The sequence below is a fragment of the Schistocerca gregaria genome, chromosome 2, assembly GCF_023897955.1.
Source record: "Schistocerca gregaria isolate iqSchGreg1 chromosome 2, iqSchGreg1.2, whole genome shotgun sequence".
In the NCBI taxonomy this organism is placed as follows: Eukaryota; Metazoa; Arthropoda; class Insecta; order Orthoptera; family Acrididae; genus Schistocerca; species Schistocerca gregaria.
The window spans coordinates 315,871,738-315,895,079 of record NC_064921.1 but is presented as its reverse complement, the minus strand read 5'-3'; the positions used below and the strand labels follow the sequence as shown (position 1 = coordinate 315,895,079).

Sequence of the window (23,342 nt, the reverse complement as noted above, 5' to 3'; positions counted from 1 at the left end):
ATAAAATTTCAATCGCCTGTTTTCTCCTCCGATTGCAAAAACATTCTGTTGGCACCCACCTACATAGGGAGAAATGATCATCACGACAAAATAAGAGAAATCAGGGCTCGCACAGAAAAATTTAAGAGCTCGTTTTTCCCATGTGCCGTTCGAGGGTGGAACGGTAGAGAGGCAGCATGAAGCTGTTAGATTGAAGCCCCTGCCAGGCACTTTATTGTGAATAGCAGAGTTATCACGTAGATGTACAGTTCCTTGGGGAAACAAGATATTACTTCCATTTTACTGGATGACTTTCCGTCAGTTACTAAGAACTGTGACCTTTCTGACAGGAAATCAGGAATCCAGTCGCACAACTGAGATGATAGTCCGTAGCCATGCAATTTGATTAGAAGTCGTATATGAGATGCGGTGTCAAAAGCCTTCTGGAAATCTAAAACTATGGAACCAGTTTGACATCGCATGTCAATAGCACTCATTCGTGAGAATAAAGAGCTAATTGTGTTTCACAAGAACGATATTTTCTGAATCCTTGTTGGCTGTTTGTCAATGAATCTCTTCTTTTGAGATAGCTCCAGTGTTCGGACACAGTATATGCTCCACAATCCTACTGCAAATCGACGTAACCACTATGGGTCTGTAATTTAACGGACTACTCCTATTTACTTTGCTGAGTGTTGATGTCACTTGTGCAACTTTCCTGTCTTCCGCAACTGATCTTTCAACGAGCGATAGGTTGTATATGATGGCTAAACATGGAGCTATTGTATCAGCATACTCTGAGAGGAACTTCACATGTTATGCAATCAGGCCCGGAGGCCTTGCCTTTATTAAGAGATTTAGGCTGTTTTGCTACACCGAAGATACCTACTTCTAAGTAACTCATGTTGGCAGTTGTTCTTGAATCGAATTCTGTAATATTTACTTCGCCTTCTCTGGTAAAGGATTTCCGGAAAACTGTATTTACTAACTCTGCTTTAGTGACACTGTCATATTGAGATCGATAATCATTTCAAAATGGAGATTTACTCAAAAGAAGTTTCATTAAACAAAATTCTGAATTTGTTCTTGAAATGTAGCCTAATGGTAACATAAAACAGTGAATGTGATGCGTATGCCCCTGTGTTAGTATATGAAAAAATATTAGGAAGTGTGTGAATGTTTTACTAAACAACTACTGTAGGCTACATTTAAAAGTGCCCACCTGTTGCTAGCAGTTCACACGCATTTTTTCGAAGACATCGTCAGGTTTGTTTACAAAACACATACTAGTCATGTTGTATATGCCATGCACGAAATTAATGGCAGTTATGCGTTGCTACTTGCTTTTTCCGTACTTCCAAATAGGCAATTATAAGTCTTTTCCCCGTTAACTAACCTCATTCAAGCATCAAGTCAAAAATCGCTAATTGTACGACCCATGCAATTCTTTTGGTACTGGCTGCCTTATATTACGATCGCCACTTAGCAGTGACGTCACGATACAGTTGTCTGGCCTTGTCTGTAGGTGGTGTTGAACACGAGAATAGTTCAAATAAAATCAGACGCAGAACAAAGGTTACACAGTTCATGGACAGGCGGCGCAACTAATGACTGCCACTACTAGCCGCAAAGTTAAGAGGAAGAAAAAGAGTATATGCGGACTTTGTAAACACCAAACAGGTACCCATTGGGTAAAAAGTTCTTTGTAAACTTGCCGCGCCAAATTCGAATAAAATCCCAAGCTCCTCTGACAGCGATGATGGAGGTAGTCATAGAAAGCTTGGGAGTTCGAATTTGGCGCGGCTAGAGAATTTTTTATGGAGGTTTCCATCGCGAAGAACTTATCAGGCTATTGCTCTATCATGTTACCCAGATTTTTTTCTCTTCTGTGATTTCACTGTCCTGATGAGATGTACACTGAGGTGGCAAAAGGCATGGGATAGTGTTATGCACATACGTAGATGGCGGTAGTAGCGCGCACACAAGGTATAAAAGGGCAGTACATTGGCGGGGGTGTGTTTCTAGTCAGGTGGTCCACATGAAGAGCTTACCGACGTGATAATGGCCACACGACGGGCATTAACAGACTTTGAACGCGGAATCTTATTTGGAGCTAGACGCACGGGACATTCTATTTCGTAAATCGTAAGAGAATTCAATACTCTGCGATCCACAGTGTTAAGAGTCTGCCGAAAATATCAGATTTCAGGCATTACCTTTCACAACGCACAATGCAATGCCCGAAAGCCTTCATTTAACGATCGAGAGCAGCGGCGTTTGCGAAGAATTATCAGTGTTAGCTGACAAGCAACACTGCGTGAAATAACCGTAGAGGTCAGTGGGAGAAGTATGGCGAACGCATCCATTACGGCGGAATCTGGCGTTAATGGGCTATGGCAACAGACGACCGACGCGAGTGCTTTTGATACAGCACGACATTGTCTGCAGCGTTTCTCTTGGGTTCGTGACCGCATTAGTTGGACCCCAGACGACTGAAAAACCTTGTCTTGGCCAGATGGGTCCCGATTTCTGTTGGTAAGAGCGATGGTAGTGTTCGAGTGTGGTCTGATCCCACGAAGCCAAGGACCCAGGTTGTCAGCAAGGTGGTGGTGGCTCCCTAATGATGTGAGCTGTGTTTGCATGGAATGGAGTGGGTTCTCTAGTCCAACTGAACCGATCATTGACCGCAAATGGTTATGTTCGGCTAGTTGGAGACCATTTGCAGCCATTCTTGGATTTCATATTCCCAAACAAGATGGAATTTTCAAATGGTTCAAATGGCTCTGAGCACTATGGGACTTAACTTTTAGGTCATCAGTCCACTAGAACTTAGAACTACTTAAACCTAACTAACCTAAGGAATCACACACATCCATACCCGAGGCAGGATTCGAACCTACGACCGTAGCGATCGCGTGGTTCCAGACTGTAACGCCTAGAACCGCTCGGCCACCCTGGCTAGATGACTCTGTGCCTTGTCACTGAGCCACAATTTTTCGCGATTGGTTTGAAAAACATTCTGGACAATTGGAAAGAATGATTTGGCAACCCAGGTCGCTCCACATGATTCCCATCGAAGATTTGTGGGACTTAATCGAGAGACCAATATCCTACTCCGGCAACTCTTTCCAAATTCTGGACGGCTGTAGAATCAGCATGACTCAGTATTTTTGCAGGGCACTTTCACCTTCGATGCCACATCGATTTGTTGCACTACACCGGGGAAAAGGAGATCGGACACGATGTTAGGAGGTATCCCATGACATCTGTCACCCCAGTGTAATTTTACCTGCTACCGAAAAATACGGAGGGAGGGTTGTCTGTCAATTCAGGCCACGTCCTTGGGCTAGTCCTGTTCCCTAGCGGGGCGGCCAGAACCGTTTCCCATATCTCGGACAAGAGCTTTTCTCTAGTCTGAAGTTCATGTGTCGGTAATCCTTTCGTAATCCGTCTAAATTGCCTTCTACGCTGATTTAAGTGACAGTGACTTTCTACGACGGAAGGTCTTTTTGCAACGACTCATAGAAAATAATTTTTGAAAAGGCTCGGCAGGAAACAGGATTTTGCCTTGGAGTGTTACTAGCGAGAGCGGGAGATGGCCAATGAAACTGCCTGCATGCTGCACCTGAGTCTGACTGGCTGAAACACATGAATGTCAACACACTTTTACGGAGCGGCCTTAGAGCTATCGAAATCAGTTGTCAGTCCCACGTGATGTATAGGAGAAGAGTTGTGCCTGCCGGGCGCAGGCTGGATTTCTAAGAGCATTTCTTTAAGAGATTTAGGGATCCACCGTGATCCGTGAAGTATGTCTTACGATATGAAAAGCTAAAAGAGTTGGTAAGGTGCATTCTCCATGCTCGTCGGACTTCCAGTTTTTATTGGCAATAGAGCGATCTAGTGAGCACTTGCTTGGTGGGCCCATGACACATATCATATCGTGGAGTCATTAGTAAGCTGGAAGCAGTGCTTGATAAAAACGAGGCGGACTTGGCGACATCTTATATTCTGTTTGGTTAAAAAAAAATGGTTCAAATGGCTCTGAGCACACCATAGACGTTAAGTCTATGGTCATCAGTCCCCTAGAACTTAGAACTACTTAAACATAACTAACCGAAGGACATCACACACAACCCAGTCATCACGAGGCAGAGAAAATCCCTGACCCCGCCGGGAACCGAACCCGGGACCCCGTGCGTAGGAAGCGAGGACGCTACCGCACGACCACGAGCTGCGGACTTTCCGTTTGGTCTCATGGAAGCTTGAAGCATAGTGTGTTTTGTGTGTGTGTCTTTCTCCTTTTTGACTTTAAACAGCTGCCGTGATTTGTTTATGGATGAGATTATCGGCGGGGGCTACGAGAAATCAGTTGGGGAGGGCGTCAAGACACTTTGCGATGCTCGTTTGACTAAGTAACAGTCAGAACTGAAAGGTTTCTTGAGAGTAGTTGGGTAGCTACGGACATTTTACCTATACGTGTGTTTCACAGCAGTATGGAGAGCTTATACTATGGACCATTTTGAAGCGAAAATATTTTCTGTTCTCATAGGTTTCTCACATACACTTATTTGAGACGGCCGGAAATGAGAACTATACAAATGATAATAAACTAAAAGAAATCTATGACTTCCAGCACTGCATTGATATCAGGATCAGAAACTCCATTTATTTGTAATTTATTAAGTAATGTTCCCATCGCATTTGCTTATAATATTCGTTATTCGCAAATCATTACCTGCATTTCTAATGTTTGACTATCCATAATTTCTATGGAATGTATACTAATTTGTTCTTAGATCAGATGAAGGTTACCAATTGTAATATAATTCCATCCGTAAATTCAAAATTCGATAGGCGTCTTCAGTCGTTAGGTGCCTGAATTAAGTTTAGAGTATAAACAACTGAGTACGTCTGTCATATTCCGAATTTACTTTCGGAATTGTATCACAAGCAAATAACTAATAAAAGTATTATATGAAACTGTGACAGAAACATTAATTTATAAATTATAAAAGAAATCTTGTTAAAATGTTCGTTTTGGGACTCATGTCAGTTAGCGCTGTGACTGGTCGAATACTCTGTTACTAATAGGTAACTGGGGTCTATGCCGTTTTTTTATGATGCACGAACTACCATTAAAGAGGTTTAGTCTGATAACGCATGGCTACTTGCCCCGGCGGCAGGACACATTAAAGTGTAATACTTGCGATCAGCAAATTCCAGTACGCCACATTTTAACCTAACATATTTATATTCAGACTAGAGTGCGGAGGACAGATACCAGTTGATCTGCCCTTTATTGTAGCGGCCGATAAAAACTTCAAATTTTTCTTACATTTCATAATTTTCTCTCTAAAACACTAAGGGTAACGTTTTTAATGTGTTATCAGAGTGCCCTTTTCCTGAGTTATTAATTTAGCCTTTATAAAATAAATTAATTATGATTTAAAAGTTTGATTTAACATGGACATATTTCACAATTTTACATTATTTCAGAATGGATGTACCGGGGCAGATAAAATATTTGTGCGAATAAGAGAGACAGTTTGTGAGTTGCACTTTTTATGCATTTTTAGTTTTAGATCTGTTTCAACTACATTTGTCTCAGATTATTTTAGCAAAGTATCGAAGAACCTCGCTGTTGAGTGCCTTCAATCCACAAACACACATCGTGATCGACAGTAGGTTTCAAAATGGCTGTTCAAACGAGCTTATTTGTTGGTTATCTTGTGTACGTGTCAAATATTAAATCAAAGTAAAACTGCCACTGATCATTCAATCCACACAGGTAATTGCACCCATATTTGATGGTGGAAATGCAACAGAATGTAATCAGGTGTTGTATCCAACTCTCATAGAACCTACGTACTGATTTATCTTCCTAACAATAAGCGTAAGATTTTGTGTTCAACTTATTTGAGGCAATAACAACTTCGAAACATACTTTTCCATCACGAAAGATGAAATATATAAAATCTGCGGAAAGGTAAATAGTATTTTTGCATGAGGATGCATAATTTACAACTATGAACGATCTAATCACTTTTACATACATAACTATTTAAAAAATGACTTCTGTAACTGGTCTAATACAGTAATTTCGGAACTTTCATTAACTGTGAAGTTTCAATGGAGTTGATCAATAATTACATATGTAGTTCAATTCGCGATAGCTTTACATTAATCTACAATACTAGCTTTATTGCAAATTTAATTTAATGTAGCCTGCTATCGCGATGTGATGGAAAAACTTTAAAAAAAATCACTAACCAACATTGGACACAGTTTAGTTATTGAGGGAGAACAGAAAGCTGCATTTCTCTTTGCTCTAGTTATACGACTATCGCGGTTGTGTATACTTCTCTGCTTATCCGACATATTTCTTTTATTTTGCTTTGAAATTACAGCAAGGAAACAATAAGTATGATCTCCAAAATAGAAAAATTTTAAATATTAAATACTGTAATTTCTTCATAGCTACTTATCGTTCTTCAGACAGTGGAATTCAGTTGAATACGCCTGTTTTAGATATACTATACTAGCAGCAGAAATTAGTTATGTTACCTTTGAAAATACAAATCTGACACCGAACCGTTAGTAATTCATTTTTTTACGAAAAAGGACTACACGTCCTTTAATAAGGAGTTTAACGAGCTTGTAACAGGTAAGTAGAGTCCATGTGAGAGTCTAAGAGAGATGCTGTAGGAACTTATCACTGGAAGAAAGGCGATAAATCTTTCTAGAAATACTGTTGGATAAATTTAGACAACCTAAGCCAGCCTCCGTATCACAAGTTTCCAACGCACATCTATCCGGCGACGCTCGACTCTGAGATAGTCAGTTCGAACCCTGATGGCAGAAGAACTTTTCACCACTATTATTTAGCTGCCTAGGGGAAGACAGGTGGCGGTATAAGTTTTCGGGATATCAGGAATATTCTAGATTAAAAACAGGCCGTTCCGCGGTGTTTTATGGAATGAGGTCCTGCGGCCGTGATCCGTCCGTCGGATGGAGAGGTTAACATCGACGGTTCCTTGGTGCTATTGAGCTGGAGCAGGCTATATGCCGGCACAGGGGTTCCCCCTCCCCCTCCTCTCATCTTGGTACAACACAAACATGACACCACACTATATACGTACCCATTACAGCCATCCTCACTCAACGGATACATGTGAGACGCACATCTTATACACCGAATAGAAATGGACAATACACGAGTTAGAACAAAACCTCTTCCGGCTAAGCAGCTGAGCCTACCATTCGGCCTTCTGGACCTAAAAGAAAACAGTGCCATACAACACTTCCTTTTGTTAACAGAAGCTGTTTTCGAGAAAGGCTGCAGCTACCATCTTAAGTCTCTTGTAGTGGTCATGAGAAAATGATAAAAGAGATTAGGGTGCATACAGAGAAACGTAGTCATTTTTCCCTCGTTCAGTAGGCGAAAGAAAATAAGAGAGAAAATCGCTAATACTGGTATGAAGTACCCTCCATCATATGCTTTACAGGGACTTGCGGAGTATAAACGTTGGCGTTGAATGTATCTCGGTAAAAACTGGCTTAAACTGCCTGATGAAACGTATCTGGACTCCTATTAGTGGACATTAATATGTGATGTGACCACCCTTCCTTTTATGGCGGCTTGAAATCAGATGGGGACACTTTTAATGGGTTATCAGATGACTCGGAGGAATGCACCCCATTTTTCCTCAAGATCCGAAATCTGAGAAGGCAGCGATGTTGGACGCAGGGATATGGAGGGAAGAAGACGTTATAACTCATTCCAAAGGTGTTCCACTGGGTTCACATCGGAACTTCGGGCAGGCCAGTCCATTTCAGGAATGTTACTGTCCAGAAATCATTGCCTCCAAGATACTGCTTTACGACAGGGTTCATTATCAAGCTGGTACGCACCGCTGTAAAATATGTTCATATCCTTCACATTTAGCGTTCTCTTAAACGCATAAGAAGACCGCACCCTACCCACGAAGGAGACGCCCATAAAATAACAACAACACGTCCTCCGCACTCCACTGTTTGAACTTGTCAAGATGGTAGGCAACGTTCTCAAGCCATCTGTCAAACCCAAACCATTCCACAGGATTCACGTAGGAAACCGCGTGATTCATCACTGCACGTCACTGGTTTCCAATCATCCACTGTGCAGTGGCGTCCCTCTTTGCATCACCTCAAATGTCTGTCAGCACTGACTACGGAAATGTGTGGCTTATGAGGGGCTGCTCTACTCTTGTATCCCCATTCTCTTTAACTCGCCATGGGCAATCATTGTTTTAGCTGGACTACTAGTTTTTTTTTTGACGATCGAAGTTACTGGGCTCTCCTAAAACACTGTGCTGTTACTGTTTCTCTACTGACAACACAGTTCTTCCTGCCTCGTTTTATACTGGTGAGTCCGCCTCTTGATATCTAAAGTCAATTCCGCATTACACAGGGGGTCTCGGATACTGTCTGTCACATAGTGCGTTGTTACATAAAAAGTTCTGTTGTATCGTTTCGAACAACACAGTTATTTCGGTGTTTTTCAAACGCTCACAGGTAGCTAGAATTTTAGACAGAGTTGTCAGTCTCGCTTCTCTAGAATTCTAGCTGCCTGTCAGTCTCGATAGGCGTCTCACGCAAATAATATTTCTGATGGACCCGTAAAGGAAAACAGGTGAGGTCAGATAAGTTTAAGGAACTGGTATAGTTACTTCTCTTCCTATACGCCTTTCAATGAACGTACGATGCATATATTTATGAACAATATGGACAAAATCAGCTGGCATCCACCTGATTAGAGCCACATATACGCCGGAGGAACAAGCAGGGTATTTTCCCACAGGTATATAGTGTTCACAAATGTAGTTACCGGGATGGAATCAGTAGGCCTACACTATCATATTAACAGGTACATAATGACATTGTTAATCAGAGATTCGTATTCCACAAGCAGAGTATCCCAAAAAATATTTGGCTTCGATATTTTCGACTTAGTAGTTTTCGGACCACGGTTCATTAACTCAAACTGATAATTTTCCCATTTATCGTTGTTACCCAAAATGCTTGCGTCATCGTTACGGAAACATACTATATACGGGGTGATAGCAAACACTACCGACAAAACTTCAGAGGCAGTTCAGGGATATCTTCTCAGTACTTTGACATAACACACCATTGACATCCGGTGGCTAGTCACAGAATAATTTCACCACGTTGCGGATTGTTTAGCACCTTATTCTGTTAACTAGTATCGCCTGTGATCGAAATTCGACCAACTGCCTCATCTGAGATACCAAATGCCATGTATCTTAAAATATCTGAAATGTTAGCCGCATAACTGATCCGTGCCAAATGCTGCATTGTAGTAGCTCGTCTTTTCTAGTCGTAGTTCTTTGATTTCTCTTTAATTGTTCGATCTTTTGAAAGGAGTCTCTGATACACTGCATTGAAAAATAATTTTTTTGTTAACTTTTCCCTTATCAAATCACAATGTGAATGCCGTTGTATGGCGTAAAGTCACTTCAGAAACGAAATAATTCGCATTACAAAATCTGCACTGTAAATTCATCAAACCGCAATTATAGTTCTCAAAAATATTTGATGTTATGTTCAGTGCTCATTTAAATGCAACCTTCAGAACTACAACAGAATCATCGTTATCAATATTCCTATTACTTTCTCTACGCAAAAAATGCGTTCCTCTAGCTTTTCGTCTTTCAGCCCGACCCGTTAATATTCTTCTTCGAGGCATATTATAAGGGACGTTGTAGCTACTCAAGATGAAGATAAATGGTTCAAATGGCTCTGAACACTATGGGACTTAACATCTGTGGTCATCAGTCCCCTAGAACTTAGAACTACTTAAACCTAACTAACCTAAGGACATCACACACATCCATGCCCGAGGCAGGATTCGAACCTGCGACCGTAGCAGTCGCGCGGTCAAGATGAAGATACTGAAAATTAGGAACATTCTAAATTTTATGGTGCCATTGGCAAACAAACACAGAGTTAGTTCCTTTTACTCTTAGACCAAAGTATGTGAGAAAACGATGCTAATGAACAACGTTTGCTGTCCCCGACGCCTTCGTCCTACGTTTCGTTTTCCACTGTTCAGAAGATCAATGACGTAGCAGTTGCGGCATTATAGCCGTCCAGTATAGGTGTGTTACTGCAAATGAACTATCAGCAACATATAAACATAAACGTCCATAGAATGAAGCTTCACCGAACGTCGTTACTTTCTTGCATCGTTTCTATCATAGCACTTGATAGTTACACGTAGCAGAAGATGGTAATGGCTATGTATACACATGACTTGTTTTTTTATTTTGTGCACCTCCAGGGCAAAGTTCCTTTCAAATCATATGTTTCATTGGCCTTGACATTTAATTAATTTCAAAAATCGGTATTTCAATTTTCGGTGCTCATGTATTAATATTATGATCGCTAAATAAAACAGATCGATTATCGTTATGAATGACCACATTACTATTACTTTTTCTACGCAAAAATTGTGTCTGCCTAGCTGTGCGTCTTTCACTCTGACCCGTTAGCATATCCTAAAATAAATACAGTTTCCACATAGTAAGGGAAGTCATAAGTTGTAGTTATTCAAAATGAAGAAATTAGAAATTAGGAACTTACTTCAAATTTTATGTTAATGGCAGCAAATGACCGCACAGTTACTCTTACAGAAAAGTTTGCGAAATAACGACGCCAATATACAACGTTATTTACAGACGTCGTTGCTTCGACATGTTGATTTTCATTGCTGACATCATCCACCTGGCAAGTGTAGTATTGTAGCTGGCTGGTATGCATGTTTGACTGCAAGTGAACCACGATTTCATGAAATGTTGCTTTCGGCAGTCATTCCTACCATAGCACCTGATCGGTGCGAAGGGCAGCGGTTGGTAGCTGTTCAGTTTTCGATGTTTAGGTATTCGAGATTATAATGCGTGACAGAGAATGTAACAAAAGTGTTATGAACGTGAAAGCTTCTACTTCCTAGTCCCACGGCTTAACGGCTACACACACACACGTTATTTTTCTTTTTAGCAGATGTATGGCAAAGTACCTTTCGGATTATATAAGGATTATTGGCCTCCTTTTACAATTAATATTAAAAATCGGTACTTCAATTTTCGTGTACACGCATTAATACTTTGAACTGTTCTGCGCTGAAAATATCTGCACGGCAGTGCAAATGTCGATGGTATACGTTATGTGTCTCGTTTGGAATCAAATCTGTCCCTTAGACACTCGATGTTTCCTACTGCCAGTAGCAATTGCCACTTAAGTCTCCGTCCTCACTACAGAATTTTGTCCCATGAGTCAAATTTAAGAACACAATGCATCACCAAAGAACACACGGAAATTTGCCGAGGCAGTTAACATTCACTTTATAAGGGCAGGCGTTTACACTGGGATAACACAAAGAAAATGACACGAAGTAAGTATAAGCAATCACATCAGATCTCTCGCAAGCATAAAAGTGTTTAAGCAACGCGGGTATAACCATTTGCAATGCAAGCCCACTTTGTTGCAAAGATACTCAACACATAAACGTCCTCAGAAATGTAAAGAATACCGTTTGTAATGATTACTACTATTGGCAAGTCAATTTCAGTGAGAAAATTATGGAGTTGTACCATGGGGAGGCCGTCAAGTAACACGTTTTCAGATCAAGTGATAGTGTACCAACTGTTGAATACAAAGAGGCCTAATTTATTTAAATAGCAAAGTACGTGAGAAAGTGAATGATTGTAAAGAATGTTCAAATGTAACTTCATATAACTGAGGTACTGTAAACCATAAGGGCACAAAGCACCTACACGTAGTTTTGAGAAAAATACATGTTTCTGAAAGTCAAATTTGTAGACCAACCACCAGTCTCATTGGTCCGAACGTTTTTTCAGCCATGTCACAATGTCCCATATTTCCTACTAAACAATAATTTATCCACTGTATGTGATGGAGCATTAATTAATATTTAGGATTTTATTTTTTATTAATGTTAATTCATAAAATTTCTATACAAAGGCTAGAGACAACAGCGTCTGTGGTCAGTTGTTAAGTTTGTAATTAATGTGGAATTAGAATCAGAAGTTGAAAAACAAATACTAATTCACAACACACACACACATGCACAATTATGACATATTCCAACATTTATTACAATTCTCATTAAGTATTTTATGCGGCTTGAGTGTCATATAAAACTGCGCATGTGAGTCCGATTACGAAGTACTACTACTATGTACATGACGTAGACATTAAAGTATGCTGGCACCGCTAGATAACAAAGGGAGCAGTGCAGACCAACACATTTATGCTACTCTAGAAACCGGCGAGGCAGCTTTTAACGTATGTGCATGTAAACAAATTGAGCTTACAGATATACATGCAACTGATTCAGCATAAAATCAGAAGATGTCAGGGACATGCATACATGCTACAGCCTCAAAACAGATAAAAATGTGGTTTTGGACTTTACGGTTCTGATACTCCACTCCTTTTCTCTTCTGTCAGACATCATCAGAAACGCATGTGAGTGCGTCTTATTCTAAGGCAGAGCCCATCAGTGTTTAAGCTGTACACAAATTGGCTTTAATGCAGAGTTATTGTCAAGGAAATACATGAATTTACTTAGGTTGTAATGTGTCAGTCTTAGGACAGTTGTTAAGATAACGCATTTCGTCCAGAGTAATTGAAATAACTCTAAACACAACAGAATCAAATGTCTTACCAGAAGTTTCTTTACAAAATTATTCTTACTACTACATTGTGAAGTTAGCCAATATTACGACAAATCATCCGATTCCGGTTCCAAGTTCGGTATTATTTTGGATGACAATCAAGTCTACGGAGGATGGTTAGTTTACTGTGACAACCTGAGCCAAAGATTACTCAAGGTTGCTCGAGTTCACAGTGGATGCAAGCTGGTGAACCAACAAGTTTACACCTCTGCTCGTGGTATTTACCTTAGCTCCGATGAGTTGTCAGCTGCATGTCTGCTCTCGTCCTCTGTAATTCCAACGAAAGCAAATCTCAACCTCTGCTGATTTTATCAGCAGAAACTCCCCTATGTTTCTCGTTAGGCGAGAAAACACGCACTCATCCCTAATCTTGAAATACGGCGATATGCACGCACGTGGCTGGAGCAGTGTGCATATTACAATGCCCTCTCAGTTCTCGCAAGAACAATTAACTATATGGCTGGTTCGTTTCTCTATGTTGGATCTCAACGATGCTACAGCTAATATCTAGGTGAATGTCGGCAGCAGTGAATGCAGTGTTCACCCAAAATTCCTCCTCTGTACTTGACGCCAAGTGCAGAATGGGGCGCATAACACTCTGTACGATACAGAGGAGGAATTTTGTGTGAACACTGCATTCACTGCTGCCGACATTCATCCCTTTGCATTGCATACTGTACATTTGTACAGGCAAATCTGCTCGTTTTCGCTGAAGTATATCAGGTGACATATTCACCTTCCCATTACGATGTATAAAAACTCTCAGGTAAGGTGTGAAATTGACCTTCATTTAATCTGCCACCTTACACGGTTCTCGGCACAGCGATTGGTCCGAGTGTGAATCAATAAGTCACAGCAATACATGTACTACTAGTGCCAGAAGGACGCATGTCATTATAAATACTTGAAGTGCAAGGGAACTGAACAAGTACTATCCAATATACACCGAAGAACCAAAGAAACTGGTACACCTACCTAATATCATCTAGGGCACCCGCGAGCACGCAGAAGTTCTACAACATGACATGGCATGGATTCAACTAATGTCTGAAGTAGTGCCGGAGGGAACTGACACCATGAGTCCTGCAGGGCCGTCCATAATACCATAAAAGTACCAGGGGGTGGAGATCTCTTGTGAACAGCAAGATGCAAGGCACCCCAGATATGCTTAATAATGTTCATGTCTGGGGAGTTTCGCGGCCAGCGGAAGTGTTTAAACCGAGAAGAGTTTTCCCGGAGTCACTCTCCAGCCATTCTGGACGTGTGGGGTCCATCTGGAATTGCCCAAGTCAATCGCAATGCACAATGGACATGAATGGATGCAGGTGACCAGACAGGATACTTACGTACGTGTCACCTGTCAGAGTTGTATCTAGACATATCAGGGGTCCCAGATCACGCAACTGCACACACTCCATACCATACAGAGCGTTTATCAGGTTGAACAGTCCCCTGCTGACATGCAGGGTCCATGGATTCGTGAGGTTATCTCCATACCCGTACACGGCCATCCACTCGATACAATTTCTAACGAGACTCGTCTGACTAAGCAACATGTTTATACTCATCGACAGCCCAATGTCGGTGTTGACAGGTCCAAGCGAGGTGTAAAGCTTTGTGTCTTGCTGTCATCAAGAATATGCGAGTAGCCGTTTGGCTCCAAAAGCCCATATCGATCAAGTTTTGTTGAATGGTTCGCACACTGATACTTATTGATAAGCAAGCATTGAAAACTGCAGCAACATGCGAAAGGTTGCACTTCTGTCACACTGAACGATTCTCTTTAGTCGTCGTTGATCCCGTTCTTGCAGGATCATCTTCCGGCCCCAGCAGTGTCAGAGATTTAATGTTTTAAAGCATTCCTGACATTCACGGTACAATCGTGAAATGGTCAAACGAGGAAATTACCACTTCATCGCTACCTCGTGGATGCACTGTCCCATCGCTCAAGCGCCGACCATAATACCACGTTCAAACTCACTAAAATCTTGATAGCCTGCCATCGTAGCAGCAGTAACCGATATAACAAGTGCGCCAAACACTTGTTGTCTTATACAGCCGCAGCGACCAGAGCGCTGTATTCTGCCTGTTTACGTGTCTCTGTATTTGAATACGAGTGCCTATACCAGTTTCTTTGGAACTTCAGTGTAGATCACAAAGCGTTTACAAAGATTCACTAACAGAGAGACAGGCTAATTTGACTGTATTACGTTTCAGAGGTATTAAGAGTAAGAAAAGTCTGTACTGAGACTTGGAATGAACTTACGTCACAAAGACCCAAAGAACAGACTTCCACACATGAGACACATATCCATCATAAGGGAAGATACAGCTACTTCATGATTCGAATCAAAACAATAATTAAGCCTGAACTACGCGTTTGTCACGAATGTTTGAGGCCATATGGGAAGTGTGTATTTTATGCATGCAGCCGACCAGCACATCACCACCTCACCAATCAGTGCCCTGCAAAAGGCGACATCCAACAGCAAACATGTCCTCTCTCTACCAAGCGAAACACAAGAGCGGTCTACTTAAAACTCAATTCCTTGCGCTCTTAGCATGATAAGTAGTGATCAGATTGGTTCATTCACGCGGAAACCTAATGCATATTTCCCGTAAACCTCGCACACTACCCCTCAGGTAACCAAGCTGTCTGTAATCTAAACTAGGTACAGAACAACATAACAACATCTTTGCAGTAATCGTGTGACGAAAAGTAGACGAAATAATTGAAATGTGAGAAATAGAAAATTGAAAATAAAAATAGTAATGTAATAGCCAGATTTGAAATTTTATCGTATTGCCTTCTTACTGTGCATTCAAATAATTTCTTAACATGCAAACTGTACTTATAGCTCGGCTGTTTGGATGAACTATCTGCTTGTCAGGTATGTGCATCAATTGATGTTAACAGATGTTTCTATTTGAATCGAATTAAGATGCATCTTTGCGTTTCTTTCAGTATAATGAACTAAAAGTAGGATGAGGACTTTTCATAATAACGGTACTCAGAATACGTTTTCCCTTCGCTTTACTAATCATCTCCCATGGCGAGAAATATATTAAAAATCGACATATGCAAGCATTCTTGACCAACTCCGAAGATTGTCTGACACACATACGATAGAAGCTTTGTTTACACGCAGTTGCGACTAGGCCTAATTTTTGGGAACGTGGTTTTCTTCTTTTTTTCGGTAATCTAACCTATTGTCATTAAAGTAAGTTTGTTTACATACGATTGAGAGTAGACCTTTTCTTTCGTAAACGTGTTTTTTTGTTTTTCAGTAATTTCATTTGACTTATTCTCGCTGAAGTAAGATTTTTACCATGAGTGAAAAGTGTCTGACGAGCCGTAGAATTGTTAGCTCCGGGGTTTACTGTGATGGCTGCAGTAGTTTTTTTTTCCATTGGGGTGACTGTAGCGGCGTGGGAAATGGGGAAGTGGCTCAGACTCACCAGTGTTTCTGTAGGATATGCAGTAGGGATAGGAAAATAGTGGAACAGGAGGGGAAAATTGCTGCCCTTCAGACCCAGTTAGAGCAGGATAGGGAAGATCTGAACAGGTTAAGGAGGGAGAAGGGTAGAGGTGGGAAGTGGCAACAGGTAACAGGAGGAACAGACCTAGAACTTTGTCAGACAGTTTTATGACGAATGTGAACAATAAGTTTGACCTGTTGCTTCAGTTAGTAACTGATGAGCCTCAGAGAGAGGTAGGTTTAGAGAGGGCACAATGAACTTTCAGTAGAAAATTGAATAAGAATGTAGGGAAGTCAGCAAAGAGAAAGAAAGTTTTGTTGTCAGGTAGTTCACATGACAGAGGTGTAGGCCAACTTTTGCAGGCCCAGTTAGGATCAGAATACCAGGTTACAATTTTTTTTCAACCTAGTGCTGGTCTGGGTCAAGTGACAGAGGATTTAGGTTCACTCTGTAAAGACTTTACTAAGGAAGACGCCGTTGTTACTGTGTGTGGGTCAGGCAATAGTATTGACAGAGATCCTGGGAACAATATAGAGTGTGATCTGGCAAAGACTGCATCAGCAACGAGACTTACCAGTGTTGAGTTTGTGTCTGTTATGAGACACCATGATCGACCTCACTTAAACCCTTCTGTTGGGAGAGTTAATTTGGAGTTGGCTACTTGTGTCAGGTGTGGGGTCACAAATTGGTTTGGTTACTGTTGATGCTCTCAGTAGGTGTGATTATACTACAGATGGCCTACACCTCAACAGGAAAGGGTAAACTGGCTGGGCTAATAGAAGGAAATGTGAGGGGCGAGGCACTGTCGTGAGTGGTAATATATCAGTGGTCATAGGTGTTGGAGCAGCACCTTTTTTAGGATAGGTAGGACAGAAGGAAGTCAAGTTCTGAGAGAAGTAAAGATTGAAACAAACCTTCAGTTGAAAAAGAAATCAAACAGTATAATCCTGGCACATTGGATAAGCGAACACAACTGTTGGTTAAAAATGTACAGCAATCATCAGAAATTTTATTTCCACCCGATTTCATCTCTGTAAATGTTAAATGCCAACTACCTTTAGTGCATCAAAATATTCGAGGGTTTAGAAGTAAAAATAATGAACTGCTTATGTGCACTGATGAATTAGAGTCATCGAACCCAGTTGATATTATCTGTCTCTCTGAAAATCATGTGACCACTGGTATGGATATGTTAAACCTTACAGAATTTAAGTTAGACTCTTAATTCTGTACACAAAATATGGAGAAAGGAGAAGTTGCCACATTTGTTAAAAACAGTCTTAAATTTAAGAATATTGACATTAATAAATTTTGCTTAGAGCAGCACTTAGAAGCATGTGCAACAGAGATAGAAATTCATAATAGGTCCTTTATAATAGTAGTCATATACAGAGCACCTTCAGGAAATTTTGACCTGTTTTTTAAATGGTCTTGAAGATTTATTATCTTGTCTAACATTAAAAAAAAAACAAAGAACTAGTGGTTGTGGTGATTTTAATATAGATGTCCTGAAAAACACTGTCAGTGAACAGTTACTGAAATCAGTTACATTGTCATTCAATTTAATTTCTACTGTAAATTTCCACACCTAGAGTATACAAATGTTCTAAGACTGCCTTTGATAATATCTTTATAGACAACTCTAGGCAACTAAGCCACATTACTAAACCAGTAATAAATGGGCTATCTGACCATGACATGCAACACCTAACATTAAGTTTTGAAAATTGTGATGGTAAAACATCTATCAAAACTGAGTACAGAAGGCCAATAAAATAGTCAAAAACTGAGAAATCTAGGAGATTGCTCAAATAAATTAATTTGATGGATGTTTACAGCATCCAAGAGACAAATGGAAAATACAAAACATTCCTTAATAAAATTAGCACCTTATTTGAAAACTGTTTTCCCCTGAAAGTAACTCAAATTAAGCAGAAGTCTAATAAGAAAACATGGAAGACACAAGGGATAGAGATATCATGTGAGACAAAAACGAAACTCTGTCTGGTTTTATTAGCCCCGCATCCCCTAGATTTGGTGATTGCGTCACTGGCTCATTCTTACCAGTCCTAAACTGTGTAAGCACAAAAGACAGTGGCAGTAATGGCTGGAAGTTCTGATTCCAACTTGCCCTCTGTACTCCTATTCAAGATGGAGACATCCTTCTGGGTGACGCCTCAGCAGTGAGTATCCACATTTCGACGCCCCAGAAGCAAGTGTCCTGCCTTCAGTGTCTATGCAGCAAGTGTACTCTGACTTAACTCTCTGAAACTTTTCTGGTTCTGCCATCCTAGGAATCTCGTCTACCAGTTGCACCAGAACTTGCAATTTCTGACCAATAATAATTTTATAAATAAATTTAACAAACTCGTAGCTTTGCTATTTTTATCATGGTTAATCAACGATGGTCTTGTGCAGGGACGAAGGTAGAAAATGGCAGAAAATCTCTCCCATTCGATGTCAAGTTTCTAACCCCCACCAATCAAAAAACTAACAAATAGACATGCATGGGAAAGTGTATCTTCCACAGAAATGATTAGTATGAGTCAATCAGAGTCCCTATTGCTGAGATTTTAAATGAACATTCTTTCTTAGCATGGCCACAGATAACTGGCCTGTCCCACACTCGCAGATTCTCAGGGTTACATCTCGTTAGATTTTATCTTTCCAAAAAGGATTTCTCCCAGTGTCTCCCAAAATGTAGTTTTTATGGATCATAGGCCACCTCTAAGGTCCCCTGCAGTGTGGAGACAGGATGTAGTGAATTCTCCTCCTCTACCTACCTAGGGAAAAGGGGGGGGGGTGGTTCCAGTGCTGAACAGGTTAATGACTCTATGGTCCTTTTAACTTCCAGGTCCATAGCCTGCTAGAAAGAGCTCCCAAGGCTTCAGAAAATAATGGGCCCCTCACCGTAATAAAAGTGAAGAAAAGAAAGAAGTAATTAGCTGTGTATTCTTTGGGGTAGTGAATATTGTCTGCAGTTGTGATGTAGCATTACAGGATCAACTATATTGACCACTGAGAAGTGCCTATTACATTATAAAATATGCTGTGTGACATTTTGGGGAGAAACTACCATGTAACAGTACATTCACTAGACTTATTTCCCTTCATTTATACCAGTTTTCTTTATTTACGTTTCAGTTTCAATTGTACAGCAGGAGCAGTTAAAAATCTTTCTGAGGGTATTGAAACGTAATAGACATTCAGAAACAAATATGGATTAGCCATTTGATGCATGCATTTAATTACTTCACTTGACAGAAATTTTCCCGATAAATGACCGACACACAGTCAATGGAGATCTATTACAAAGGTCTAGATAATATCTAAAGGTATTATACATACGTTTTTGGATGGTTCTGCCTTTAGCAAAACACAATTTTGTTTTTATATTCCAGACATGTGTCATTGCAGTTGCAGCAGCATCAGCGGGCTTTTATTTTATGGTTGCCAAATACAAAGAATTTTCTTTACTGTTTGTATACATGTAAATATTAGTTTTTAAATCATAATTACAGATTTTTGAAGAACACATAAAATGATGTATTCATACTTTTTTACTACATTACGTTGTTTGTGGTTGCAGGTGACAAACTGTAAAAGAAAACAGACACTGTAAAAGCATAATACAGCATGAAAACCGCATCATTCGGTAAAAAGATATGAATACATAATTTTATGTGTTCTTGAAAAATCTATAAGGAACTATAAGGAACATCCTTTATCTTTAACAGCCATAAAATAAAAGCCCACTGATGATGCTGCAACTGCAGTGAAACATGTTTGGGATAAAAAATGAATTTGTGTTTTGCTAAAGGCGGACCCCATCCAGAAACATATCTATTGTTAAAGCAAGCACGGACAAAAGAGTTTCAACCTCAAGATGATTATTTTGGCGTATTATTTCCTTACAACGTAAATGATGCATTTCTTCTTCTTGTACTGAATTAATATGGAGCATTGGAGAGAAGCATAGTATAATTCAGAAACCAAATGAACTTCAAGGTGAATGAAAGGGCCTCATCTTAAAAAAAGGATCGAGTCGTAAAGACTAAGGCGTAAAGACATTTCACGTGAAAGTTAAAGTGCATTACGGTATGTTATCAGTGTATTCAGTGTGATAGCGCAAAAAACTACGTCATATCATCCGAAGCATGCGTAAACTTCAGGAGAAACCGTTGTTTTCATAAAATGTAGCCTCATAGCCTTTGACTGCTGTTTGCCCTTTGCACTGTCGGTGGAACTTAGTGAGCGGAATGTTGTCTGCTGGAATGTAGGGAAACCATGAGGCAACCGAAAAAAGAAAGGAAATTTAAGGTTTAACGTCCCATCGACGTCAAGGTCATTAGGGATGGGCGCGAGATCGAAACTGACAGGTATAGAGCAAGGAACTTGCCACTGTCTTTTCAAAGGAGCCGTCATGAGATTTCACCCAACCTGTTTTCAGAACCCACCGACAGCATAAACCTAGATGGCCGGAAACGTATTTGAATCTCGCCTCCCCGAATGTGAGTTTATTCGTTTAACCACTCTGCCACCTTGTTTGCTATCAGGCAAAAAGCCCTTTCGTACAGTAGTGCAGGATAAGGACTAAGAATAATCTGGAAACGAGCTGTTTAGCTTTGGTAGTCGATATAACCACAATAACTACAATCTCATACATCAATAGAGCAAATCTATGTGCTGGAACAAATAGCAGAACAAACTGGCCTTAAGATAGAAAAGCATCGAAATAACTGGAAACAACAGCAAGTCAGATAATTAGTCCTTGGAAGCGAGGGTGGCAAAAACAGAGCTTGTTTTACAAACCAGAGCCAACATTGTTTCTCCACACAAAACCAAAATTGGCAGTATTGTGAGGAAAAGAAAGCCACCTGGAAAAGTGAATTTCCCCTCGGAACAAATATGCCAAATATTACAATTTTAAAATATTTATAGTTTTTACTACAAACAACAATGAAAGAACCCAATAATTACTACAACAGGCTTATTCGATTTTTAACTGTTTAAAATGTGATGTAACTTGCAAATACTTCAACCTCCTCGGGCATGAGCTTATGCTCTGGGACAAAATAAGATTAAAATAGCAAATTAAAAAAAAATTGTTCACTAAAACTTTAGCGCATGTTCAAGATGAATACCATTTATGTTAGAAAGTAATTTAAAATATGTGCAATATTCAACAAACTCAATATTAAGCAACTAAAAATTATGAAAACAATGCCACTGAAAGGTGAAATTATAGGCTGTTGTCCAAATATAATTCCAGTGCTACATCGGAAAAAAATCGCTGTTATTGTGATGAAATAAATAATCACTTATTCGATGGTTAAGTATATTACGGCATGTTATAAACACATTCTAGTTCAAAATTATTAAAATAAAACAATTATTACCTTAATTTCTCGAAGACACGTTGACCCATCGATGAACTACTTTGTTTAAGCAGATGCTGCCATTTATTGGGAACATGCAAAAATGAAAATAAGTGGTGCACTGAAAGCGCATGGTGTGAAGCAGGAGGTGAAATCATGTAGGAACTTCTGGTAAGACGATGATGGCTCGCTGCCAGGACGCCTGGAGCGCTCTAGTTCATCAGTCCATCATATCGGTGTCGTTGGGTGTTTAAAGTCTTCCATGTTTGTTCTCGTATTGCAGCAAAAATAACCTGGTATCTTCGTATTGTGATCGTAGCTTCGACTTCTTGTCTCTATTGCACTCTTTGAATTGCATTGTAAATGCGTTGCTCATATTTTGTTTGATGTTTGCTAGCATTCATAACATTACGTGGAGTATATGCTTTTGTTTCATATGAACAGAAGCTGGTTTCGTTACATAGTGTTCTGTGATTATTGTTCCTGCATAGTAATCCGTGTATGAACTGCTCGATTTAAATGCATTGTAAGTATATTGTTCGCATTATACCGTTTCATTTTCCTTCGCATCTGTTTTTCGTACATTCTTGCATTATTAACGGAAAACTCCGTGTAAGCAACTTTTGAAAGAATTGATATCCAACTTTGTTACATCTTGTCGCCGAATGAGTATGTATTTGTGCTTTGAAAGGTGTAATTCCTGCTGCTGAATATGCTTTGTAGTATTAGTGAGAGAGTATGAAGATATTGTGCCAGGTACTATTAAGCAGCAAAAATATTCTGCATCAAAGTGCGCATTGTACACAGGACTGTGTGGTATAGTGTGACTGTACTTCCACTGGACTGAATGATACTGCTTTTAGTAAACGTTAGTTATGCAAAATTCACTAGTAGACCCAAAGATGAAAGCATGAGAGTGTGTATTATCTGTTTCTTTTAGTTTTGATTGGAGATGGAGGATGATCTTGGAGGATGATTTCTGTTACAATCTATTTTTTGTAGTATCTGTTAATAAAGAGTGAACATATTTGTGTAATTACTGTTGCCTTTTTAGCATTTGCAGCGAAAAATACTTAGTGACTAATAGTAAGGGTGTGAAGCATATTCAGTGGTAAGAAGCAGTACCATTCAAAGCAGAAACACATACTCATTCCATGGTGAGGTGTAGTAAAGTTGAATAGCAATTCTGTAAAAAGGTACACGGAGTTCTCCATTAAATGCGAGAAAGTAAGAAAAAAAGATGCGAACTAAAATAAACTAGAATACGAACAATATACTTACAACGAATTTAATTCCAGCAGGCCACACCCGCATTGGTAAGGAGAAAGAAATGCATACGAGTCCACAGAATATTATGTGGTAAGACCTGCTTCTGTTTTGTATGAAACAAAAACAAACATGGAATCATTTACTCCACGCAATATTACGAATGCATACAAAAATAAAGAAGAATACGAGCAACATATTCACAATGCAAATTAAACAGTACAACACACAAAGCTGCCGTAATCAGCAAACAATACGATGAGCCCTGCTTCTTTTCTCATGTTAGGTGATTTGTGGGTTTTAAAATGTGATGAAACGCAATTGTTTCCACTTGATAATGGCCACACAGTCCAAATTTCAGACTCGACATCGCAAATAAATAAATTTACAGTCAAACTACGACTATGATGTCATTTACAAGACTGTAAATGACTGTGAACTCCAGCTAATTTTCGTTTTTAAGTGAGATTACTCTAATATG

The 23,342-nt window shown here is 39.8% G+C and overlaps 1 protein-coding gene across 1 annotated transcript in view; it reads left to right on the top strand.

Moving 5' to 3' along the window:
• Positions 1 to 23,342, top strand: part of LOC126336140 (uncharacterized) — a 78,443-nt gene that overhangs the window by 7,979 nt on the left and 47,122 nt on the right. The gene's annotated exons all lie outside the window — the stretch shown is intronic.